Source organism: Callithrix jacchus, chromosome 8, assembly GCF_049354715.1.
Source record: "Callithrix jacchus isolate 240 chromosome 8, calJac240_pri, whole genome shotgun sequence".
In the NCBI taxonomy this organism is placed as follows: Eukaryota; Metazoa; Chordata; class Mammalia; order Primates; family Cebidae; genus Callithrix; species Callithrix jacchus.
In genome coordinates this window covers 44,531,313-44,545,341 of record NC_133509.1, presented here as the reverse complement: position 1 = coordinate 44,545,341, position 14,029 = coordinate 44,531,313, and positions in this window count along the sequence as shown.

Below are 14,029 nucleotides of genomic sequence, written 5' to 3'. Positions count from 1 at the left end.
CTGGGGGACTTTCAAGGGAGTTTTGTGCAAAAGGGAAGCAATACCATCAGACTCCTCCTGCAGCTAAGCCAGAATGAATTATTAAGGAGCTGAAGGAAGCCAGGGCTTAACTAAGGAGCCCCACGTCTATCTCTGAATATTTCAAACAATCTGGGCCTATTTTGTGGAGAGAAATTTCTTGCGCTGCTGACAAGCAGAGAGCTCTCTAGCACTACACTCATAGAGGGCAGTTCTCCAAGGGAGGCCTGCGTTTCACGGCTGGGATCCAGGCTCAGAGAAAGCTTCTTACTGCTCCAAAGCTATTTTTAAAGTGTGAAACTCAATATGTCAGTGGCAGAGGGAGGGAGAAAGGGTGGGGATGAAATGGCTGAGGCCATCCAGGTCCCTGAAGGAATCTCACTTTCCTGGGAAGCTAAAGTCACTCATTTGGCTCTTGCCTGACACCCCCAGATCTCTATTTTAAATCCTGAAAATAAATACCTAGCCTTGTGTTCAGAGCTGATGGTGGGGCCATGAGCCAGAATAGAATGTGATCATGTACTTTGCCCCTCTTTGGTTTAATAGATGCCGTGCCTGGCAGCTTAGCTCCATGTTAGTTCCATGTTAAAAACAAAAATTAAAAAAATTTAAAAACCTGTCTTTGTGTTCTGTTTACAACTGTTTATTTTTTATTTTTTTATTTAAAAAATGTATTTATTGTACTTTAAGTTCCGGGGTACATATGCAGATCGTGCAGGTTTGTTACACAGGTATACACGTGCCACGGTGGTGGTTTGCTGCATCCATCAGCCCATCTTCTACATGCGGTATTTCTCCTAATGTTATCCCTCCCCAATCCCCCCACCCCCTGCTTTTCTTCCCCTAGCCCCGCATCCCGAGGCCCCGGTGTGTGATGTTCCCTTCCTGTGTCCATGTGTTCTCATTGTTCAACACCCACTTATGAGAACATGTCATGTTTGGTTTTCTGTTCTTGTGTCAGTTTGCTGAGAATGATGGTTTCCAGTTTCATCCATGTCCCTGTAAAGGATCTGAACTCATCCTTTTTTGATTGCATAGTAGTCCATGGTCTATATGTGCCACATTTTCTTTATCCAGTCTGTCATTGATGGGCATTTGGGCTGGTTCCAAGTCTTCGTTACTGTGAATGTGCCACAATAAACATGTGTGTGCATGTGTCTTTATAATAGAACGATTTATAATCCTTTGTGTATATACCCAGTAATGGGGTTGCTGGGTCAAATGGTATTTCTATTTCTAGGTCCTTGAGGAATCACCACACTGTCTTCCATGATGGTTGAATTAATTATACTCCCACCAACAGTGTAAAAGCGTTCCTATTTTTCCACATCCTCTCCAGCATCTGTTATTTACAACTGTTTTTAATGTACATTCAAAATGTTCACCTTCCTGTCTTTCTGTGTGCCGGCGCTGAGGCACCCAGCCTCCTCTCCAGTTGGGAGTGCTCCGCCATCCCCCTCTCTTTTCTGAGGCTGTGGTTTTCTAGTGGGTGTCTCTGGCCCAAATAGTCCTATCAGAAATGAAGCAACAGGCTGGGTGCAGTGGCTCATGCCTATAATCCTGCACTTTGTGAGGCCAGGGCGAGTGGATTGCTTCAGCCCAGGAGTTTGAGACCAACCTTGGCAACATGGCAAAACCTGACTCTACTAAAAATACAAAAATTAGCTGGGCATGGTGTTACATACCTGTAGACCCAGCTACTTGGGAGGCTGAGGTGTGAGGATTGCTTGAACCCAAGAGGTTGAAGCTGCAGTAAGTCGAGATTGTGCCACTGCACTCCAGCCTGGGTTACAGAACAAGACCCTATCTCAATCAATCAATCAATCAACCAAGCAACAGCCAGACGTATGCTTAGATTGACCAGTCATGTGTTTCAGTAGGAGACGTGTGTAAAGTGTCATTTTTCCTTTTGTGCTCTATAGGAAAAAAATAGCTTGAATGGCAGTGCTAATAACGATAAAAATAGTTGTTTGTCAAGCACGCACCTGGTCCCCTTACAAAGCAAAGGCAGTTTGAAATAAAACAATTAAAAGTAAACTTCCAAAATGAAATAAAATAAATGGAAAATGCATTGTAAAAATATCAGTTTGAAGTGACTTGGAGAGTTGCTAGATCTCTTCCTGGCATGACGTTTCACAGTTTACAGAGCTCGTTCATTTTTTTCCCATTTCCTAGGGAACTTGGTCCAGAGGTCTTTACTAGAAGCCAGTGCTGGCAAGTAATTGGGAAAGGCAGCTCTTCATGGAGGAAGTGTGCAGATGCCAGACATGGCTATAATATTTTACTTTTTATTTTGCCACAAGGGAGAAAGGAAGCTTCATGTTGGAAGGAAAAAAGTTGTGTGTGTGGAAATACATAAATACGAAGATGTTTGAAATCAAACTTCCTTGAAGTCAAAGAGAAAGTTATATGTAAGACCCAGAGTAACTTCTGATTCAAGGTGAACTTTTAGAATGTGAGAGGGAGACCTGGATTGGACTAAATATTGATAGGCGATGGCTTATTTTGCAATAAAGACCCTCACTAATCATCAGTTCTTTATCTGATTTCCAGTGAGAATTACTTTAGTGAATAATCAATGCAAAACAAAACCAACACCAGCTAAAATTTCACATGGTAAACTTTGAAAGAATCATATCTTGGGCATAAAAAACTGAGCTGGCAAAAAAAAAAAAAAAAAAACCAAAAAAACACCACACACAAAAACAGAGACTTGTTAAGAAATAGTGGCCACCAAAGAAAAGCCACAAAGGTCAAGCTAGAATGGAAAACTGGTGAGGGTTAGTAAATGGAAGACTGAAGTGTATTCTCATTTCTCTACATCTTATCTTGATTAAAATTTAAAAAATAAAGATCGAGATCAGAATGGGGTTAAGACTTCTTTTGGTAGACATGTTTGGGCTTAGTCAAGGTGTAAGGATGCCCAGGCACTGCCATTTAGAGGTCTCTGCGCTGCTCGGGGGCATCTGGAAGGAGTCTCTTCCTCATCGCTCTGTTCACCCACATGTGCAGGTAAGACCCAGAATGGGCACTGCTTTGAAGCAGCTGACCAGTGGGATCCTTGGTCAGGATCTGACCTGGGGTAGCTGGGGGTGGCTGGGGCTGAGGGCCAGGATGAGTGTGGAGGCGGTGGCACACTGGAGACCGAGCAGAGGGGGCAGCCTCACTGGTAGACTGGGTGTGGGGCCCGGCAGGGAGGAGCCAGGCTTCCTTTCCCTGTTCTTGGGACATCCTCTCTCCTGTTCTTTCTTCCTGCCCTTGAAGACCCTCCTGTTGCTTGCGTTATTTTTCACTCCTGTGGTCCAGACTCCAGGACTTCTCCAAGCTAGGAACTATGGTGACAGATAGATGGCAGATAGGGCGAGAGGGGGGACTTTCCCTGCAGACCCTCAGGAACTTAGTGCCAGGGAAGGGGGCTCTGACTCCCTGACCTGGTGGGCACGATGGCAGGAGCAGACAGAAGCCCTCATGTCATTTGCAGATTTGTGTCAGGGAGTATCTGAATGTGTTTATCCTTTAGAAATGCTTCTAGGGATGTCTGCAGGCCTCGTAGAGCTTTGTCTCCTGTAAAATTCACCTCCTACGTGTTAAAAATAAAAGCCAAGCAAAGAATTTCAACCTCAATCGAAATAACAAATTCAACAAATGTTCTTGCATGGACCACCACATGCCCAGAATCCCTCAAGGGCACCTGGCCACTGGTCCTGCCAAATGCCCCCTTCCCTGCCCAGCCTGCCCCTGGGTGGCCCCACAGTTGGTCACTCCTGGAAGAGACTCCACAGGAGTGTTGGGAATGCTGGCCTGGGCAGGTTCAGTCAGCATTGTTCCTAATGGAAAGCGTGTTCTGAACTTAAATATATATACCCTCAAATATTTCCCATGATTCCCGGACCCCCACCTTCACCTTGTGGTGTCATTTCTGCTGTGAGTCCTTCTCCCTCTCTGGGTCAGAGACTGTATGTGCCTGACACATAACAAGGGCTTGGTAGATATTGACAGAAAAGGAAAAATGGAAAGAAGAAAAGGAGGGAGGAAAATAGGAGAGAGGGGAAAGAAAGAAAAGCAAGGCAAGGCCTGGGAAGTTTTGCAGCAGTAATGACGGCTTTTTAATTTTTTGAAGACGGAGTCTCACTCTGTCACCCAGGCTGGAGTGCAGTAGTGTGATCTCAACTCACTGCAACCTCTGCCCTGGGTTCCAAGCAATTCTCCTGTCTCAGCCTCCCAAGTAGCTGGAATTATAGGTGTGCACTACCACACCTGGCTCATTTTAATATTTTCAGTAGAGACGGGATTTTGCCATGTTGGCCAGGCTGGTCTCAAACGCCTGACGTCAAGTGATCCACCCACCTGTGCCTCCCAAAGTGTTGGGATTACAGGTGTGAGCCACCAAACCCAGCCAGTAACAACAGCTTTTAATGGTGAGAAACAGCAGAGCACAAGCCGAGAAAGCTGCACTGAGGGCTGGAGTGTTTGGCCCTGATGTGTGGCTTTGGCGCGTGTATGTTTTAGCTTCTCTCTTTTTTACATCCCTGGGGAAGTTTTAACTTCATTCTGTTAAGCTTAAATGCTTTTAGGAGAGCTATACTAATTTAATAATCTCTTATCTAGAAAATGCTTTATGCTAATACCGCAGATGTATAATAGGGAGTAGAATGGAATCTGTTGGGTAAAGGTGGACTGTATACATAATTTTAAAGAAAAGAAAAAGAGAAAAATGTATTTTCTGGAGCAAATTAAACCAATTTAATTTCTTGATCTTCTTGATTATTTTGAATAGAATAATATTTAGCGATTTCCAGTTTGCTGCTTATCTTCACTGGGACCAAGTCTTTTCACACACCATGAAATCATACCCACTATGAGAGGTTTTACCTTTTACTTTGTGGCCACTATTTCTTAACAAGTCTAATTTTTGCCAGGACAATTTTTTTTGTTCTTAAGATGTTCTTTAAAAGTTTATCATGTCAGATTTTAGTTGTTGGTTTCACTTTGCATTGATTATTCACAAGAGTGATGCTCATTGCATTGGATAAAGGACTGATTGTTTGTTTTTATTTTTTATTGCAAAAAGAAAAGATAAAGAAAAGGAATGTTCCATGGTGTGGTTGAAATGTCAGGAAGCTTTGTTACATTAAAGTAGGTGTTTAGAATGTGGGAAAGCCTACAGATAGAAAAAAAAAGCACCCTTAGTTTCCAGGGGCAGGATCTTTAATAAGGAAGGATTTTCTCCAATAAGAAAGGCCCTTCACAAGAAGCAGAGGGAGGAGACCACACAGGGAAAGGAGTTGCCAGAACCCCAGAGATCTCAAGCCACTTAGGAAGAACTGTCCCACTGGGGCTTAAATTAAATTCAAATGTCCAGATTAGGTCTTGGCACATTTAACTAAGTGTGGAGAGTAAAAGTGTACCTTTAGGTTTTGGAAGCTGAGGACTTACTTAGCGAGCATTCTATCCACCTGTAGACCTTCCATTTTAGGAAGTGAACGAGAAAAAAAATGAACAAATACTAAAAATACACGTAGCAATTAATGTAGGTTGTTTACACATAGTAACAGTGGTCTGGTCTCACGTCAGTGGTATAGAACGCTGACTATGGTCCCATATCATTAGGAGGACTCTATTCAAGAAAGGAGTGTAGTTGGGGACAGTTAGTATAAAAAATAAAATCATTTCCTGTTTGCCCCCGGAGTGAGCTGAGGCTCTTCAATGAACTGGTTCAGTTTGTAAAGGGTGTGGAGTAGAGACCGTGGCTGGGAAGCCCCCTGGGGACGACAGTAGTTGCTACTATGACCCTTAGGTACAAGCAGAATCTGCCCAAGACACTTATGTTTCAGGGAACAAAAGTCTACTTAATTTTGCTCTACAAAAGGGGGGTGGGGCTTTATCAAAAGGAGCTGATTACCTTCAGCCCTGGATCCAGGCATATTTCCTTCTGGCTCTGTGGGAAACACACTAGGTGACATCAGGAAGACGTGAGAGGCCAGGCTCCGTGCCTCTCCGGTGGTCCCTGATTTGAAAGTGGATGGTGCCCTTTGCCCAGGAGGTGGTGGGGAGCTGTGGGAGGGTGGGGCTCCCACAGCTCTTCAGAGTATTGTTGGCAAGTTATCCAGTCTTTCCGAGCCTTAGTTTCTTCCTTGGTAAAACGGGGATAATAATGATGATACTGACTTTATAGAAGTGTGATAACTAACGCCTGCCAAATAGTAGGGCCCAATTAATGTTAGTGCCTTTTCTGCCCAATTGCCCATTACAGAAAGTGTTGCTTCAGTAACCTAGCTGAATGCCATGGCTGATTCACAGGAATATCATAGGTAATGTTCGCAACTCCTAAAACGATCTCAATATAACAATGATTGTTTTTACAAAAATAAGATATATTGTCTGTTTTGTATCCCATGAAAGGGAGGGGACACATTTTCCTAACTTTCCTTCCAGAACCAGCTATTAGGGTGGTGGACTCAGCACCTTTCTGTGTTCCCCTCACCACTTTTAGGAGTTCCACTTAACAGTCGGAAATGGGGATAGAGCTTGGCCCAAGTTAGAAATTTTCCCCATTGCAGGGGCAGAATGCAGAAAGAGGAGACGAAAAGCAGCAGGGGGCCTGGCAGAGCTGCTGCTGCTGTGCAGAGACCCTTTGGAGCTGCCACCCTGGCAGGGCCGGCCTTGGGAGATGTGCCTGAAGATGGCGAGTGAGCAAAGCCACCTGCCCTGGCGCAGAGCCTGAGGGTTGTGCTCTGCAAAGCCCTCCCAGTTTCATTCCCAGAGGCTGTGAGAAAGGGCAAGCCAGGCAGCAGATGCTGGGTGGTGCTTGGCCAGGCTACCGGATTGTCCAGCTCAGCAGGGTGTCTGTGTGTCCTCATCAGTGCCGTGTGACAGGAGCTGGGGGTGACAGGAGCCTGCGTGACAGGAGCCCGGCGCCACAGGCCTGTCTGTGTCTCAGCACTGACACCGTGTGGCGCTGAGCAGAAGCAGGCGAGGGGGCCGCTGAAAGCCTTGGCGATGGGAGGTGGTCCCGTTTCCTTTCTTTGGGTTGCTAATCAGCATCCCTGGGAATTTCCTGGTTATCACTGATGGGATACGTATAGGAAGGAAAGGAATACATCTAAACTCAAACATTGAAGCCTTCAAGACTTAGAAGTCAAGAATGAGAAAGAATACTATCTCAATGTGAACTCCAGAGTACAGAGTGAGTGTGTAGCATTACCTTGGGGGCTAGTCATCACCCTGGCATAGACAAAGATGATGTAAAACACCTGTGTCAGGTTGTGAAATCCTGACTGGAGGAGTGCTCACTCCTTCCTGGATCATGTGGGCTTGCACAGCTCACACTTTCTCCACCTCTGGCGGCACCTGCTTTAGTAAGCGACTCTGCCATCCACCCAGTTGTGTAATGGATCGTCAAGGCTCCCTCAGTCATAGGTAGGAGCCAAACTAAACAAGATGAAGCATAAAAATCAATTTACTGGCTCACCTAGCTGGGTAAGAGGCTGAATTAACTCACAGATTGGACACAAGGAAGATTCTGGGAAGTTGAGGAAGAGCAGACCTGGGATTCGCAGCAGCCAGGGCTCTTTGTCCTGCCCTTGTCTCCTCTGCCCCCTTTGCCCATTGGCTTATTCTCCACGATGGGGACACGGCCACTGTCAGCCCAGGTTCAGCCACCCCAACATCAAGCAATAAGTTTTTTCAACAGGAATTTTTAGGAATCTTTATAATAGGGAAGGGCTCAGATGGCTTTGCTCAAGTTAGGTGTCTGGCCCCTGAGACAATCCCCAGTGGCAAGGAGATGACATACTGAGATAGGCCAGTCCTGGTCATACCCTCTCGCCTGGGGCTGCTGGGCAGGAGTTGTCAAAAGAGAAGAGTGACAAGAACGCTTATTTGGGAGGCACAGATCACAGGTTTGCTCCACTACACAGATGATGACACCCTCAGATTTTTTTTTTAGTAAACTTTTAAAGCTTGACATACACACAGAAAACTGCATGGATTATGAATGTGCAGTGTCTATTCACAAGAGCAAAGACATAGAATCAACCCAGGCACCCATCAAAAGTAGATTAGATTAAAAAATGTGGTACACATACGCCATGGAATACTACACCGCCATAAAAAAGATCGTGTCCTTTGCAGCAACATGGATAAGGCTGGAGGCTGTTTTCTTAATTGAATTAACACAGAAACAGAAAACCAAATACTGTGTATTCTTACTTGTAAGTGGCAGACACAGAGATGGGAAAAATAAACACTGGGAATTCCAAAAGCGGGGAGGGAGAGAGCGGGGGAAGGGTGAGCAAACAGCCTATTGGGTACTATGTTTGCTGTTGGGTAGAGCTCAAAGCTCAGTATCATGCAATATACCCATGCAACAAACCTGTACATGGACCCCCAGAATCTAACATTTTTTGAAAAAGAGAAAATAAATAGGTATAGAAATAGCAAAATGTAAGATACCTTTAAGTTCACCTTTCAGAGATAACACTGTTTATTATTGTCTTCAAGAATCTCATTTCTATTTATTTATTTATTTATTTTTTTAGAGACAGAGTCTCTCTGTGTCACCCAGACTGGAGTGCAGTGGTGCAATCCTAGCTCACCACAGCCTCAAACTCCTCAGTTCAAGCGATCCGCCTGCTTCAGCCTCCCACAGCGCTGGGATTACAGGCATGAGCCAGCATACTTGGCCAAGCATCTCATTTTTATAGTGTCACTTTAAAAAAATTAAATAGAAAGTATGCTGCATAAAGAAAAAACAATGCTCAGCTTCACAGTTTCCCTTTTGAATACACCTATATAAAAAGCATCCTGGTGGAGAATCAGAACGCCACCAGCATCCTAGAAACCCTCCTTGGCTTCTTTCCAATCATGGCGTGCCTGTCTTCCAAAGGTAAACACTATCCTGATTTCTGCTACTGTAATTAGTTTGATCCATTTTGGAACTTTATACCAATGCAGTCATTCAATATTTCATTCTTTCATGTCTTGCTTCTTACATTCAACATTACGTTTATGAAACCCATCCATACTGTGTGTCATACAGAGTGTTTGCATTTACAGCTGCATAATATTCAATTGCATGAATGCACCAAACTTGATTTGGCCATTTTACTGTTGATGGACACCCCAGCCATGAAGAGGAAAATCCCAAGTGCCATTGGGTTGTGACAGTACCGTGAGAGACTGCACCTAGGCATTTATCTCTTTGATAAATTTTTTGAATCATGTCCTTCTTTGAATATACGTGTAAATGCTGTCTGTTAATTAATATATAAGGTTGCTATATGAGTTTAAAAGGGTATTTCAGCCAAGTGCAGAGGTTGATGCCTGTAATCCCAGCACTTTGGGAGGCTGAGGCAGAAGGATTGCTTGAGCCCAAGAGTTCGTTTGGGGCACATTGTACCAGTGGCTGGGATTCATGTGGGTGTCTTCTCCATCTCTCTGTGCCCAAGCAGTGTCAGGCTGGCGTGCTCTCTGTCCTTCCTGGCTGCTCATGACCAGGTGGCAGGTAGGATAACCATCTTGCCCCGCTTTGCCCAGGACCTTTTCTGTTTTTGCACTGAAAGTCTCCCATCTCAGGAATTCCCTTGGCTCCAAGCAAGCTGCCTTTCCCCCTCAATCTTGGCAAGTCAGGCCCAAGTTGCACCACAGATTCAGCTGTCCTAGATCCTGTGAGAGGATGAGAAACTCATTAGGCCTCCTGGCTTGTGATACATTGGCCAATCCAGCAAAGCTCTGCGTTGGGATTAAGGATTAACAGGGGCTTGTCCTGCCTGTGAAAACAGGCCTTGGCAGCACGCGGGGTAGCCCAGCATGTGACTTCTGCAGGCAGATGGCCTGGATTCGGATCCTGGCTCCATCTCTGGCTGGCTCTGTGGCCTTGAGCAGGTTATTTCGCCAACCTTAGCTCAGAACCTAAGCCTTAGCACAGTACATACCTCACTGGGGCTGTTGTGAAAACTCAGTGTGGAAATGCAGATGTTAGAAGCATTCAGCCCACAGGTCATGCTCCACAAATGACAACCATTGCCATTCCCTTTGTTCCTGAGCTGCCAAATAGCCTCCCAAGTTCTGATCCTAAGACTCAGTTATTTTTATTATGAAGTGGTTCATAAATACACAGGAATATATGCCACGTATTCACATACAAAATGTGAAGAGTAACAAAATATATACCCGTGTACTCAAACGCCCTCTCCCTCTGCTTAAAATAGAATATTACCAGCCAGGCCCAGTGGCTCACACATGTAATTCAGCAGTTTGGGAGGTCAAGGCAGGAGGATCACTTGAGCACAAATGTTCGAAACCATCCTGGGCAACATGGTGACACCCCATGTCTACAAAAAATAAAAAATTAGCAAGGGCAGGGTGGTGTGCGCCTGTGGTTCCAGCTACTTGGAAGGTTGATGTGGGAGATCGCTTGAGCCTGGGAGGCAGAGGTTTCAGTGAGCTGAGATCATGCCACCGCCCTCTAGCCTGGGTGACAGAGGGAGACCCTGACTTAAAAAAAAAGAAGACTTTTGCTTTTGTATCCCTCTGTAGTCAAAACATTCCCTATAATGATAACAACCAATCTGAATTTTGTGTTTATCATTTCCTCACTTTTTGTCGTATGTTTACTCCATGTGTATGTACCATTAATAATGTATTTTTACGTTTGAGATATTTGGGTCCTGATCCAAATGCAATCATACTTATTTTCTTTTTTCACTCAACATTGTGTTTTTGAGATTCATTCATGTTCACGTACGAAGCCGTAGTTCATTATTTTTCCTTGCTTGCAGTATTCTACTTCTTGAAAGTGTGGTCATTCATTTATCTATTCCCCTGGCAAATGGTGCCACCACAAATACTTTCATAGGTTTCCTGGTGCACACATGCACAAATTACTCTACAGGATCAATCTAATCCCAAGTCTTCACTGATGGCTCAGTGGCAAAGGCCTGCCATCTGGTTTGGCTTTCCCTGTGACCAGAATTCTGAGTCCAACATTCTCTGCTCCATCAGAATCTTTTTCTGGGCTGGGCATGGTGGCTCACACCTGTAATCCTAGCACCTAGGGAGGCCAAGGCAGGCAGATCACCTGAGATTGGGAGTTCAAGACCAGCCTGACCAACATGGAGAAACCTCATCTCTACTAAAAATACAAAAATTAGCCGGGTGTGGTGGCATGTGTCTGTAATCCTAGCTACTCAGGAGGCTGAGGCAGGAGAATCGCTTGAACCCAGGAGGCAGAGGTTGCGGTGAGCCAAGATCGCACCATTGAACTCCAGCCTGGGCAACAAGAGTGAAACTCCACCTCAAAAAAATATTTTTCTGTATTTTAAAGTAGGATTCATGATTATGAGTGACAAAAAACTGAACTCAAGTGATATCAAGCAGGAAAAAAATGGTGGGGTAGAGAGGAGAAATGTATTGGGATGAATGATTGGGCAGTTTAGAGGGGACTGGTTGAATCTTAGACTAAGTGTGTCTCTCTGTCACAGGGCTAGGCCATCCCCATCTTTCTTCCATCCGTGGACAGACTCTTCCCTCCTCAGGAACAGATAGTGGCAGTCACTTCTGCCTGCAGTGCCCAGGACCGAGTCTGGTAGGAGGTAGCATCTATCTCTGCAGCCCTAAAAAAGCCTCCGGGTATGTCACTGGCCACCTGCTCCTCCCTATGCTAATCTCTGTGGCCAGAGGAATGCAGTCCATCCCTTGAGTTAGGCTGTGTCCCCGCCCTAAGTTTTCAGGCTGAGAGTGAAGCCAGGGGGATTTCCTCCCAGGGAAATAGGGGTTCTGTTCCTAAAAGAAGGGTGATGACTATAGAGGGCCCAAAACAGTATGTGCCGTACAGGCATGGTGGCTCACACCTGCAATCCCAGCATGTGGGAAACCAAGGTGGGCAGATTGCTTGAGGCCAGGAATTTGAGACCAACTTGAACAACATAGCGAGATCCCGTCTCTACAACAAATAAAATTGGCTAGGTATGGTGATGCACACCTGTAGTCCCAGGTACTCTGGAGGCTGAGGCTGGAGGTTCACTTGCACCCAGGAGACCGAGGCTGCAGTGAGCTATGATCATGCGAATGTACTCCAACCTGGACAACAGAGTGAGACTCTGTCTCGAACAAAAAACAAATGAAAAGTGAGTGTCTAATACGCCCCAGGCTTGCTGTGTGACCTTGGACAAAGGACTTTGCATCCGCCGTGTCCGGGTCTTCATCACGGATGAGTGTGGAGGAGCTAAAGGTCCCTGAGATCCTGTCTGACCTTGACCTCTGATTGTGTGGGCTCTGGCTGCCCTGTCATCCTCTTCCTGCCACTCTTGTGCCCTTCAATACCATAGCTTGGCCTGATCTCTTGAGAACTCTGTGAACACTGGCTTGTCTGGTCCGCTAGAGCTTTGCACTAGAATGTCAAGTGCTTCTGGGATCACCTCTGTGAGCTCATTCCTCTTATGGACAACATGGCTTCTCAGAGGTAGCCCAGAGTAGATCAGCTCCTCAAACTGCACCCTCTGCCAAGACCAGGTGCTCTCTAGAGCACCTCATCGTGCTTGCCACCACCGGCCTTTCAGGCTGCAGCCTTTGGAGTCTTCTGTGGATCTCCATCTTCCTTAAGTCCCTGAACCTGCTCTGTGATGGAATCTGGACCTTTGTTTCCTCCTCTCAGAGTTCTTGCTTGCTCACATCAATGAAGCCAGATGACATATGGTGACCACCCCATGGGTAGGCCCATGTGGCAAGGAGCTCAGAGTGGCCTCAGGATACATGGCCCACGAGGAACTGACCCCTGCCAGCAGCCACATGCATGAGCCTGGAGAGAGATCCCTCCCCAGCTGAGCCTCAGGGTGAGAGCAGCCCTGGCCAACACCTTGATTGCAGAGGACCAGCTAAGTCATGCCTCAATTCCTGACCCACAGAAACTGAACAAGCTCCAGAAAACCATGATCAGGAAACAGGTAGTGGGCATCCTGACTTTATTCCTTAGCTGCAAGGAAATGAATGTAAGGTTTCACTATTCAGGATGACAGGTTTGGTTTTTATCATCAAATATGTACTGTATTTGTCAGTGCTCTACAGAGAAACAGAACCTACAGAGAATGGGGGGCGGAGAGATAGAGAGAGAGAGAGCAGCGAGAGAGAGACATAAATATATATATGTATTAAGACAGAATTTCACTCTTGTCACCCAGGCTGGAGTGCATGATCTCTGCTCACTGCAACCTCCGCCTCCCAGCTTCAAGCAATTATCCTGCCTCAGCCTCCCGAGTAGCTGGAATTATAGGCACACACCACCACACCTGGCTAATTTTTGTATTTTTAGTAGAGAGGGGTTTCACCATGTTGTCTAGGCTGGTCTCAAACTCCTGACCTCAGGTGATCTGCCTGCTTCGGCCTCCCAAAGTGCTGGGATTACAGGTGTGAGCCACCGCACCCAGCTGAGACATGTATTTTAAGAAATTAGCTCAACATGGTGGAGGCTTGGTGAGTCCAGAGTCTGATGGGGCAGGCTGACATGCTGAAGACCGAGGGAGGAGTTGCAGCTGGGGTCCAATGGCACTCTGCCAACAAAATTCCTTCTTGCTGCTGAGAGGTCTGTTTTTGTTCTATTAAGGTCTTCAACTGATTGGTTGAGGCCCACCCACATGGGCTTCAAAATCCACTCATGTATTTATTATTATTGTTTTAGAGACAGGGTCTCACTTTACTGCCTATGCTGGTCTTGAATGCCTGACATCACACAATCTTCTCGTCTCAGCCTTCCAAAGTGCTGAGATTACTGGCATGAGCCACTGCACTCAGCCCAAAATCCACTAATTTAAATGCTCCCTCCCTTCACAGAAACACCTAGAATACTTTTAAACCAAATCTCTGGGCACTGTAGAGCAGCCAAGTTGACACATAAAATGAACAAGCACAATTGCCCTACATCAGGTTAGGCAGATGCCCTAATTTGTTAAGAGCTGTTTATAACTTCCAAGTTTGTGTTGAATTTTATCAAGCAATTACTTTCATATTATTGTTC